The sequence below is a fragment of the Mustela nigripes genome, chromosome X, assembly GCF_022355385.1.
Source record: "Mustela nigripes isolate SB6536 chromosome X, MUSNIG.SB6536, whole genome shotgun sequence".
In the NCBI taxonomy this organism is placed as follows: domain Eukaryota; kingdom Metazoa; phylum Chordata; class Mammalia; order Carnivora; family Mustelidae; genus Mustela; species Mustela nigripes.
In genome coordinates, this window is record NC_081575.1 from 42,402,229 (window position 1) to 42,415,624 (window position 13,396).

Genomic DNA, 13,396 nt, shown 5'->3' on the forward strand with positions numbered 1-13,396 from the left:
GAAAAGGGGATTGGTATATAGCAGTATTGCTGAATTAATAGGGAAAAAATGCCATAATTTTCAACATTAATCCTATGGGCTTTTAAGATTAATTTGGTATTTAAGAGCAGGCCAGAAATAGGCTGAAGTCAAAGTTAAAGTCTGCTTAAGGAAAATATAGCAGCCTGGCTACTTAGAGGACAGAGGAAATGATTTCCACTTCAGATAGTTTCCAAAAAACAAACAACAAAAATGTGGCCCTGACAACATACTTGAGCAATAATTAGAGTTATAAGCTTTCAAATAGAATAATATTAAAGGATTCACTTGTCTTAAGTAAGAAATATGTTTTGAGATGCCTTGTCTCTTTTCTTCCTCAATCATACTTAAAGACAAGAAAACTAGAGTGTGAGAAACTGATAATAGTTCTAAGCAGGAACAAGATAAGATATCTCAAAGTGTTTTTGTCTATAATCCCCCCCCCCCCACAACACACAATGAAAACATTGCAAATTCATTTTTAAATGTCACCACAGGGGAAAAAAAAAAAAGGCTGGAAAAGAAAAAGCCTGACTTGATATCAGCAGACATAAAAAATGCATTTCCATCCAAAAAAAAAAAAAATCACTGCTACTAAAGAAAAGCAAAGGAAAAGTGTGAAAAACAGCATAGCAACTCCACTCACAAATCATAAGTTGGAAAGAAGCTAACAAAAGGACAACAAGTAATGAGAATCCCTTGCCAAATTTATAACTGCTCTATCTCTGTCAACATCAATATGCTGTCTCATGTTACTGAACGCCACCCAGCACACCTCCCAGCAGCTATATGTTTATAGGGAAATTGGACAGAGAATTGTAAAAGCTTGCAGTTAATGGTAATGATCCTCTTTTTTCTTTCACTTTTAGAATTACACCCCTTCTGTTCAACCACTGAATCTTTCAGAAACCACCATTTGCCCCAAACAACAACAAAAACAGCAACATCTAATTTTCAGTCTTTGTTAACACCACTTACTCCTCACCTGTTTCTAAGCCCCTAACAAAAGAGCCTCTAAACCATAATTTGATTCTCACAACATCATTTTTTCTTCACTTAATCATGTAATAGTCCATATACAGAATTTTGTGCTATTATTTCACATCATGGTCATACACCACTGTCTTCTCTTGTGTTACTTCAAACAGTATAAAAGTTTATATCTATCTGCACTTGATAGTGTTCATAGTAAATCCAGGGGATGAACTTCAGAAAAAGAAAGTGTCACATATATATCATCTAAAGATGAAAGGACTATTTCTAGTTCCAGATTAAAAACAGAATTTGACTCTAAGTCTCCCTATATTGCCCATTGCCAGTATGCTTCAAGGTGAAATTATATGATTGGGTAGAATCCAATTTGCTTGGGAAAAGTGCTAAATGAGAATTTGAATTTGACACAAGGGACTGTTCTCATTAGCTGAGTTTTACATGCAGGACCTTCAATAAAACAAGGCAAATATTCTCCTTTTGGTTGTAAAATATACTTTCATCTCTGAATCTTATTTTAAAGGAATATAATAATTGCCAAATACATGAGGATATTGATTGAAAACTTTCAGTTAATCGTGAGCTACATATAGCTCTTCAAGAATGTTCTTTTTTTTAAGATTTTTATTTATTTATTTGACAGACAGAGATCACAAGTAGGCAGAGAGGCAGGCAGAGGGAGAAGGAGAAGCAGGCTCCCTGCTGAGCAGAGAGCCCCACGTGGGGCTCAATCCCAGGACCCTGAGATCATAACCCAAGCTGAAGGCAGAGGCTTAACCCACTGAGCCACCCAGGTGCCCCTGTTTTCTATTTTCAGCATGAAGCCACTATCCTTCAAAATATTTCAGAAAATAATCATTGAAATAGGAAAAATCACTTTTGAGCATTGAGGATTGTAACTAGTAAATTAATTCAAATAATGCCACCCTTTTGAAATAAAAAAAAAAAAAGTACTTACAAAAACCACCTGCCCCTGAGAAAATGAAAACATACTGATGTTGATAAGATTTCTTCTTCATTGTCTATTCTACTTTTTTATTCTTCTTAAGATTTTATTGACTACTTGGAGCAATGATACCTAGAATTAGAAGAAATTTTTCTCTAAGGATCTCTGTTTAATATTATCTCCCAACCTTGGCTCATATTCTTCAGAATCCAAATTCGATAAAATGCATGGAGTAAAGCTATTTGGGAGACCATTTCTAGTCCTGCTGGTACATCCTTCAACAAGTATTTATTAAAATGCTCTTTTGTGTTTGACACTGTTCTATGTACTGGAGATTCAACAGTGAACAAGCAAACATGGCCTCTGCCCTTATAAAAGTTAGATTCTAGCAAAAAAGGCAGGCAATAAACAGAATAAGAATTCATTACATGATATAATTTCAGGTAGTGATGATTGCTGTAGAGCATAATAAAGCAAATTAAGGTGCTGGAGCAAGATGGTGCAATTTTAGATAGGGTGATCAGGGAAGATATCCAACAAGAAGACATTTTACCAGAATAAAGGATGTGAGAGAAGACTCCAAAGTTTCAGAAACCAGAAACGATATTCATTTGTTTTTTCTCCCACCCAGCATTTACTAAACATTTATCATGTATCAGGTCAGACCTGGGGCAAATGATAAAAAATAACTAAAATCCAGGTTTCTAACTTTAAACAGCTTATAGTCAAGTGGAGTAGCTAGACATGTTTGAGGACTGTAGTGCTTATATTTGGATTAGCTCTGTTAAAGAAAGACAGTGTTAGCCTAACAAAATTATAAAATAAGGAAAGGTTATCTGAGGTCATACACATTCTATCTCCTTTCCATGTCTATTTTCCTCTCATTTAATGCCCCTTTTAAAAAAAATTTCATGTATATATACCTCAGCTTGCAGCTGGTATCAAGAGGTATTCAGTGGCCTTAGCATCCACTAATCATAAACTGTAAAAATAGAGGCATTTCAGATTTTATCAGATTTTAGACCTTTCCTTTTCTGAGTCCTTCTCCATGGGGGAAAATCCACCATTCCACTAACCATTTCCTCTATAGGATGGAACTGTGTGGGTCTGCCCTCTCAAAGCAGATATTTGACTTTCAAATACAGACTTCCATAAATCCTGAAGAAGTCACTGAAATGGGAGAAGAGGTTTCTACTTCTCAGGAGGCTGGTGGCCAAAACTTTCAGTGTCTTTCACATCACACTTAAGATGCAGTCTCTTATGCCATCTACCTGTGGGGTTAACACCTATTAATGATCACAGAGCTGAAAGCCAAAGAGACTGAAGACTTTATTTCCCTAGTAACCTGGAGTGTCGAGTGGGACTTCACTTAAAGTTTAAATTTCTTCTGCTTCTTGATCAAGCACCCCATTAAGACAGAGGAAGGATGTCATAAGTCACATATAAGTCATATAGCACAGATTACTATGAGCTCTTTAGAAAAGAAGCACTTACAAAGTAAAATAGCAGTGTCTTCAGAAATTAAAGATTATAATCCAGTTCTTGTTTTTTCTTGTATCACAGTGAGAATAAGTAAACTGCTTAGAAGTAGTCATATTTATTAAATTACCTTATTCCTCCATATGCTGAGTCCTTAACTATCTAAGATTTTCAGTAACCTTGGACTATACATATTTTAAATCTCTATGTTAATTATATGTATCTATATATATGTGTGTGTGCACATGTACACATACATATATATGGTACTATGCATCTAAATATTTCAACTAACATCTTTTTTAGTGTTCAATAAATTATCAGTTGCATATAACACCCAGTGCTCATTACATTACATGCCCTCCTTAATACCCATCACCCAATTACCCCATCTTCCACCCCAACTGCAGCAAACCCTCGGTTTCTTCCCTTAGTTAAGAGTGTCTCGTGTTTTTTCTCCCTCTCTGACGACTTTCCATTCAGTATTCCCTACCTTCCCCTAGCAGAACCTTCTGTGCTGTTTCTGTTTTTAATTCTAGTATAATTAACATACAATATATTAGTTTCAGATGTACACTATAGTGGTTCAGCAATTTTTTTACATTAGTGCTCATCATGACAAGTGTACTCTTAATTCCCTTCACTTATTTCAGCCATCTTCTCATGCACCAGTTTGTTCTCTTTATTTAAGTTTATTATTTTGTCCCTTTTTTCTTTCTTTGTTTTGTTTATTAAATTCCACATATTTTGTGTATATATATATATATATATATATACATAAAATTTGTTTTAATATCTTGAAGTTCCTTATGAGAAAAGGGAACTGATATAAATCTTGTGAAGGATAAGAATAACTGACATAAAATGCTCAGAAATGTGCATTAGGGAGTACCTCCACTCACTTGTCACTTTGTACAATTGTATGACTGCTATTAATGTTCATATCCTAATTGTACTAACGAAAGTCAAGGGCCATGCATGTTTTGATTGCTGTTATGTATCTCTAGCTCGACACTCTGCCTGTCATATGATAAATATAAGCTTAAATATGATTTCCTACTTGAATAAATGGGGAGAAAGGAAGGAGGAAATTGAGGAAAGTAGAAGGCTCAGATTATTATAGGCAAATGCCCATTTACTGCCTTGGGCAGTCCAGTCATAGTCATGACTACAATCATCCAAAGTACAAGTAAACTTAACAGAATGTAAGTTGTGGCAAATGAAAATAGATGAAGACTGTCTTAAATATCTAAGCCTCCAGAAAGAATCTAGTGAGACTCCTCCTGCCTACTAAGTAAGTACCAGTGGCAGAGATGCCCCAGCCATGGCTGGTGTTTTGGAAAGTCCTACTTTCCAAAGTAGACTGAGTAGTGACCCAGTGAAACAAACAGAGGAGATGTCCTCAGTTCCCTAGCTAGCTCATATGTATACAAAGCCCCACAATTAATATACATTCCCAGCATCATACCCCAAAAGGGGCTTTCCTTCCATTTTCTGAATGCTTTTGATTCTTCTTTTTACTTGATTTTATGAGAATAAAAATGTAGAGGGCACTTTCTCAGTGTATTTTCCTAGCCACAGAGTCTTTCAGATGGCCCTGGAACCACAGCACTCCAGAATTAACATCCACAGTCCTGCAGAGGAAATAAGCACTAAAGGATTGAAATGACATCTGTGTTAGAGGCCCTGACCTTGCATTATAATGGAACACAAACCAGCACTTTGACTTGAGTGTATCTCAAGAGATTTGTGGAATGATCATTTAAGTTATCTGGAAATAATTCAGGTCTATCTCCTCAAGTTAGATCTGACAATCAGATTAAAACTGAATAGAAACAGGACATCAACTTATTTTGCAGGATGGATTTATCTTAGAAACCTGCTGACACTGTTCCAATAACCATGATAAATGATGCGAAAAAAATGGATATGCTAAGGCAGGGATGAAATATCTTTAAATGAGTATCTAGTCACCTTAATTTAGCATAAAGTGCTTATTCCCCTATATCTAATCTACATTATATAAGCAGTATAATTTATTTTGTCTTTTCTCTGCCCCTCTCACTGATGCTCAAGTCCACCAGTAATGTAGGTTTTCCCCAAACACTAGCCAATGCTGGGGGGCATCTCTGCCCTCTTGTAATTATTTAGTGAACTGGGGAATTCCTAGGAGTAACAGTAAAAACCTAAAACCTAATGAGAGCCTATGTGTAGATACTGTACTAAATAATAATAGTAGTGGTTACCATTTATTGAGTGTATACTACATGCCAGGTAATGTGCTATTTTACCTGTATTACACCTCCTTGCATTCTCATGGTCCTATATAGTGAGTACTAATATTATTAATCCTCATTTTACAGATTCCAGATCAAAGTGCCACCATTAGATAAAGACATCAGACTATCACTCAGGATAACTCCCTGGTCCATCTTGCTCAGAATTCTGTCACAGTGATAATAACAACAACAGCAACTGCAGCAGCACTGAGCTGAATGCTTGGTATCATTAGTTCTTTTAAACCTCACATTAGCACAATGAGCTCTGCAATATTATATTATTATTTCCATTCTATAGAGGAGAAAGCTCAGGTTAAATGAAGTTAAGAAACTGCCCAGGGTCCCATATTAAGTGAGGAAGGCAGAATTTTAACACTCAGGTTTCTACAGCTTCAAAATCTGGGCCTTTGCCCCTACTCTCCAGGTTTTCCTGCAATTCCTCATGATCTGCTACATTCAGGAGGTAAACCAAATATACTTCATGTGATTTTCATAAATGAGTTAAAGAGATTTTTAAATTCAAAGTCAGTCTGTTTTAATCATAACTAAAAATTGCTTTCCTTAAAAATTAACAATTGAGCTCTGCAATTACTTTTGAGGGAGTCCCTGAATATAAGAATAAGGTCAGAGGAAAATTGTTACCAGTCCTTTTCCTAGCTTATTTAAAAAAAAATCAGAACCTTTACTATTATTGTGTAGTTCTTTTGGGGGAATTCCCAAGAGTATTTTTAGCAAGCAATAAGACATTCCTTTGTTATTCTTTAACTATTTATTATGTTTCAGGGTGAGAGCATCTATTACCTACTGATTTTGAGGGCTGGATATTTCTCTCATAACAGATGGTCTTTTGTTCATGTCTTGATTCCCCTGACTTTCTAATTGCTAATATATGTGTTACTACTAATTATACCTTAGCAGTAACCTCACTCTAGTAAGAAGGCACTTATTGCTGTTTTTATAGAGCTAGTGTTTCAACTTTTATAGATTTCCTCATGAACTAGCTTGCAGACGTGACACAGGACTTCACACAATGGTTGAAGGCATTGTTCTCTTCATATTTCTTTGAACAAAGGAAAAATAGCTAGAGGGACAGTTAAGGAAAGAAAGAAAAGAGAAAAAAAATAATCTTACAAGATAGTAAAAGATGCTACCAAAGAATAAAGTCATACGCTTTCAGGCTACCCAATTCCATTCTTGAATACTCTCATTGCATGCTTGCCTGGTGACCAACCAGCCTTGGATTATATATAACTAAAAAGAGAGAACTATAAATAGGGTGCTTGGTCTAGTGCCTGGGCACATTATAAGTAATTTTCCAAGAAATGGTAACAATTGTCATCAAAATGATCAGCTATTTCTCAGACGGCCATAGCAACACCTGGCATTTCTTGGCTACCACTCTGAGAAGCTCCAATTTCCTTCCAGTTTACTGCCTCTGTTTAAATTCATTGGTCACATAGGGATTGTAGGATACGGATATCTTAATGTTTATTGAAAAGAGGGAAAACAGGGAACTTGAGTAAGTAACTGGGAATAAAAAGTGAGTCAGTGAAGAAACTCAAAATAGCATTCAATAATCTTTTCTCCTATTTCTGTTTCTTTTGTATTTTTTCATAGAAGGAGGCTTAAAACATATGAGGAGCCAGAGAACTTTTGCATGCATGCACTATTTTATTTGAATATTTCCATAATATTATTAGATATTATTGTTGTTGCTGTCATTAGCTATGTTTTTTAAGTGACAAAACTGAGGCTCAGAGAGGTTATATAACTTATCCAAGATCACAGAGCTAGAAAAATATCAGAGGAGGGACTCTAATTCAAGTGTCTCTGACCCCAGTGCCCCAGACTTTAAACAGTGTTGCCTCTACCATGTGATACATGTGGTTATGAAATAAGAATCAGTTACTTTAGAATATGAAAATGTGGTCTAGAGAGGAACATAAATATTGAAAACAATTATAATACATCAACACCATTGCTCAAAATAAGGCATATGCAAATGGCAGTGGAAGTACAAAAGAAGGGAACACAAAGAAGGCTTCACAGGAGATATTTTTGAGCTGAGGTTGGGGAAAAGGTAAGAGAAGGGCATTCTCAGCAGAAAGAAGGTCACATACAAAGGCAAAGGAACACAAAAGAACATGGTGTGCTCATTTATGGCTAGAGTGTAACAAGCAAAAGGGTAAGGATTAGGAAAAGATGAGGCTGGACAGGTCAAATCATGAAGTACTTTGTTCTGCTTGGTTCCAATTAAAAGTAATCTGAAAGACTAATTTTCATGAATGGTCTATGTCCCCATCAAAGTTGTATGTATTTTAACCCTTGCAGTCAATTTAAATTATTTTTTTAAAAGGAATGATACCTGGAAATGCCAAGCCTCAACCCAAAGAATGAATTTAATGGTGGGGATTTCAGACTCCTCATGGAGGGAGGTGTTACTTTTGGCCAAGAGGCTTCTCCTGGTATCTTTTCATGTTGCTTTCAGTAGGTTGCTAAAGGCAGATGAGGGTCGGCTTTCTTACTTGCATTTCTGAGTATTCATTCTTTAAGTAGAACATATCAAGTGCTCAGGTTTCAGCCATGTTTTCTCTTAGTCACCTTTTTCTAGGCTTCCTACTACTATAAGCTGTTTTCCTTTTATGTCTCTTTTCTATTTCATTTATTTTTTCTTTCTCTTTTCATTGCCAGACATATCTCTGCTCCCTACCCCATAGTCTCTTGCCTACCAGTGTTGTTCTATTCACTTAGTTCTTACCCCCTCTCCACTCTATAAAATGCTATTGGAACCACTTCTTTAGTTTCTTCCCTTTTTTAGTAATACTTTAATTGCACACTGCAATTGTGTGTGTGTGTGTGTGTGTGTGTGTGTGTGTGTGTGTGTTTGTCTTGTTTGGTTCCTAAGAGCTAGAGTTCTTGATGGTTTTAGAAGCTATTCACTTTTAAAGAAAAATTGAGACACTTAAAAGTGTGATCCAAGTGCTCAATTATTTCCCTTTGGTTTAGAGGGACAATTACCCTCTCCCTTATAAACAAAATCTGACTTACTTGCAAATGTATTTTAAACCATTAAAACTATAGTTACTTCTTACTTAATAAAAGTTGCTTTCTTCTGATGTGATGTGTTTCTCATTTCTTTACCAGCATTCTTTCTATGTCCCTTATAGAACCTTAACTTTGAACACATACAGTTGTAGGAATATAATTATAAGTAATTATAGGGAAGAAAAAATTTCCTTTTACCATCCTTGGTTTGCTGGAGGGGCCTAAGAATTAAACCAACATAAGATAGCTTAACAGGAGAAAAGCATTCAAATTTTATTTAATATTTCTATATGCATGAGGGAGTCTTCAAAAGGAAAATGATGACCCGAAGAAGACATTAGGCCACAAAGCATATATACTTTTTGAAACAAAGGAGAATAAATTCTAGAGGTGCAATAAGACAAAGAAGCTTGAACTAGGGCTGATAAATTGTGGAAAGTAAATAGGAAATAAATAGGTTAATCTAGTGAAAAATAAGGGTTATTTCAGTAGGTTTGTTTGTACAGATCCACTTTGGCATTGACTTTCAGTCTTCAGTGATCAGAATATTCTTCTAGAGAGTTTGGGAAGATGCTTAAGGAGGAAAACCCTAAGCTCACCCCCTCCCAGAGATACAATGAGAAAACACTCATTTCAGTGTAAATAACCCAGAAAATTACCTGAAGACTGGCAGAACAAACTCCACAGCTAAAGGAAGGGAAGAGGTCATTTCAAAAAATGTAAGAAGGGTAGAGACACAGTTGGGGAATGAAACAGACCATTGCTGTCAGTGATCAGGAGGAGCTGGTAACATGGAAAAGGGTGAGAAACAGACTATCACACCAGGGAGCTCACACAGGGAAGATGAATCCATATACTATACTATACTATACTATACTATACTATAATATAATATAATATATAATATTTGACTTTGAAAGCTAAAGGAGCCAAATATCATGAGTTGTTACAGTCAGAGGAACTTAAAGCCTGGAATTTTAAAAATCAGTGGACTGGGCTCTGGGCAAGCCCAAGAGGGCATTAGGAAGCTGAGGCCCCATCCTTAAAGAGACAGCAGAAAAAGAGTTCATGGAAATACAGGGTAGAAGCAGCGGTTTGAAAAATGCCTGGGACACATGGGAGGGAAAGTGGTTTACTCATTTCAGAGTGTGTCCCAGAGAGGCCAAGATCACAGCAAGACCTCTTCAGGAACAAAAGATCAGAGATACACCATTTCCCTCCCTTATCCCTCAGCACAAACACATGGGCACCTGTGGTAACTAGCAGAGCACCAACAGTTACTACCTAACTTGCTTACAACAACCCTTATCCCCTCATACTTCAGCAGATCCACCCTTCTCAGTTACACTTGCCTAAGTCCCTGTGCTGTGAGGCCTTTCCCCCAGAAGCCCAGCACAAATCTCACCAACTCTACTTCTTCCTACCTGCAACTTTTGCAGGGCCTTAGTTCTGGTGGTGGTGGTGGCAGGTCTCATTTTGCAAGCAGACCAGTGCACAACTTGCTAAAACATGCCCAACCCTGGGCAGGACCAAACACTGCCCACAACAGTCAAAAAGAACCTCTGTAGACAACTGGACTGAAGGAAAAAGCAGTCATGACACAACCACAGGGCATAGGCAACACATACAGGAGACACTCCCTGAAGCTCCAGGTCCTAGAGGACAGGGGACACTGCACTTTAGGACATCACAGGACCTCTTCTTCATAAGGTCATTACCTTCAAGAGAAAGTCTTAGAAACCACAGAAAAAGACACAGAGAGTTAAACAATATGAAGAGATGGAGAAATGTGTCCCAAATGAAAGAAGAGGGAAAAAACTGCAGCAAGAGACCTAAATGAAATGGATATGAGAGAAGGTCTGATAGAGAATTTAAAGTAACAATCTTAAAGGTATTCACAGGACTCGAGGAAAAAGTGGAGGGCATCAGTGAGACACTTAAAAAAGAGATTAAAGAAAAGAGCCATAGAAGAATAACACAATAAATGAAATTAAAAATACACTTGAAAGAATGAACAGCAGACTAGAGGAAACAGAAGAATGAATTAATAACCTGTAAAACAGAGAAATGGAAAGCAATCAAACTAAGTGAGAGAAAAAACAATTATACAAATTGAGAATAGATTTAGAGAACTCAGTTACTCCATCAGGTATAACATTCATATTATAGGGATCCCAGAAAAAGAAGAGAGAAAAGAGGGCAGAAAAGTTACTTGAAGAAATAATAGTTGAAAACTTTCCTAATCTGGAAAAGGAAACAGATATCCAGATTCAGGATAAAAATCAAACCAAAGAGGTCCACAGTAAGACACATAGTAATTAAAATGACAAAAAGTAGTGATAAAGAAAAGAAAATTAAAAGCAGCAAGAGAAGAAAAGACACATGCAAGGAAACTCTGGTAAGGCTATAAGAAGATGTTTCAGCAGAAACATTGCAGGTCAAAAGAAAGTGGCATAATATATTCAAAATGTTAAAAGGGAAAAATCTGCAACCAAGAATATTCTATCCAGCAAGGCTATCATTCACAATAAAAGGAGAGACAAAGAATTCCCCAAACAAACAAAAACTAAAGAACTTGATTACTACTAAGCCAGCCCAACAAAAAATATTAAAGGGGACTCTTTGAGTGGAAAGGAAAGACCATAAGTAAGAGTATGAAAAATAGGAAACAAAGAAAGAGTAAAAATAAATGCTTCTATAGAAATCAGCCAAGGTATTCACAAAATAAAAGGATGTAAACTATGATGCTAAATACTTAAAATGTGAGGAGAGAAAGGTAAAAAATGGGTTTAAACTTAAATGAGCATCAACTTCACATAAACCTCTATTTGCAGAAGATATCATATGCAAACCCAATTGTAACCACAAATAAAAAACCAGTAATACATATGCAAAGAATAAAGAGACAGGAATCCAAGTATATCACTAAAAAACCCCAGCAAATCATGAAAGAGAGCAAGAGCAGAAAGGATCAGAATAAAACTAGGAAAAAAACCCCAACAACCACAGAACAAGTAGCAAAATGACAATAAATACATATCTATCAATAGCTACTTTGCATGCAAATGGACTAAATGCTCCAGTTAAAAGACATATGATGACAGAGTGGATTAAAAAAATACCCATTTATATACCACCTATAAGAGACTAATTTTAGACCTAAAAACACCTAAGATTGAAAATGAGGGTATAGAGAAATATTTATCATGTATATGGATGTAAAAAAGAGCAGGGGTAACAATACTGGTATTAGACAAAATTGACTTAAAAAAAGAATGTGACAAGAGACAAATAAGGAACTATATAGAATAATAAAGGAGTCAATACAACAAGGATATGTAACAACTGTAAATATTTATGCATCCAACATGGGAAAATCCAAATACATAAAATAGTTAACAAAAATATTAACTAATCAATAGTAATACAATAATAACAGTGGGCTTTAATACCCCACTTACATAGATGGACAGATCTAATTTCAAACAAAATCAATAATTTCCAAAATCAATGTGGTAACAGGACTTTGATTGACACATTGGAACAGACAGATTTAACACATACATCTAGAGCATTTCATCATAAAATAGCAGAATATACATTTGTGTCAAGTGCTCATAGATCACATGATCATGATGTGTCAATTGATTGTAACATGTACCACTCTGGTAGGGAATGTTGATGGTGGGGGAGGGAAGAGACATATGGGAAATGTCTGTACCTTCCTCTTAATTTTGTTGTGGATTTAAATTTCCATAAAAAATAGTCTGTTAAAAAAAAGATATAACTTCAAGAAAAAAATTCAAAAAGATCAAAATCAGGGCGCCTGGGTGGCTCAGTGGGTTAAGCTGCTGCCTTCGGCTCAGGTCATGATCTCAGGATCCTGGGATTGAGTCCCGCATCGGGCTCTCTGCTCAGCAGGGAGCCTGCTTCCTCCTCTCTCTCCCTGCTTGCCTCTCTGCCTACTTGTGATCTCTCTCTGTCAAATAAATAAATAAAATCTTTAAAAAAAAAAGATCAAAATCATACCATGTATCTTTTCTGACCACAATATTATAAACTAGGAATCCAGAAAGATGAACAAAAAAAAATCCAGAAAGATGACAAATATATAGAAGTTAAATAGCATGCCACTAAACAACAAATGTGTCAACCAAGGAATCAAAAACAAATGACCTGGGTGGCTCATTTGGTTAAGCATCTGACTCTTGATTTCAGTTCAAGTCATGATCTCAAGGCGGTGAGATCAAATCCTGCATCAGGTTCTGCACAAGGCATGGAGCTTGCTTAATATTCTTTCTCCCCCTCTTCTTTTGCCCCTCCCCCAATAAATAAATTAAACAAACAAATGAATAAATAAATAAAGTAGTTGGAAATGAATAAAAAGGAAAACACAATGGTCCAAATCTTTGGGATATAGCAAAAGTGGTTATAAGAAGGAAGTTTATAGCAATACAGGCTTGCCTCAAGAAGCAAGAAAAATCTCAAGTAACCTAAATCTTATTTAAATATTAGGAAACCTAATCTATGGGGCACCTGGGTGGCTCAGTGGGTTAAGCCTCTGCCTTTGGCTCAGGTCATGATCTCAGGGTCCTGGGATTGAGCCCCGCATCGGGCTCTCTGCTTGGCAGGGAACCTG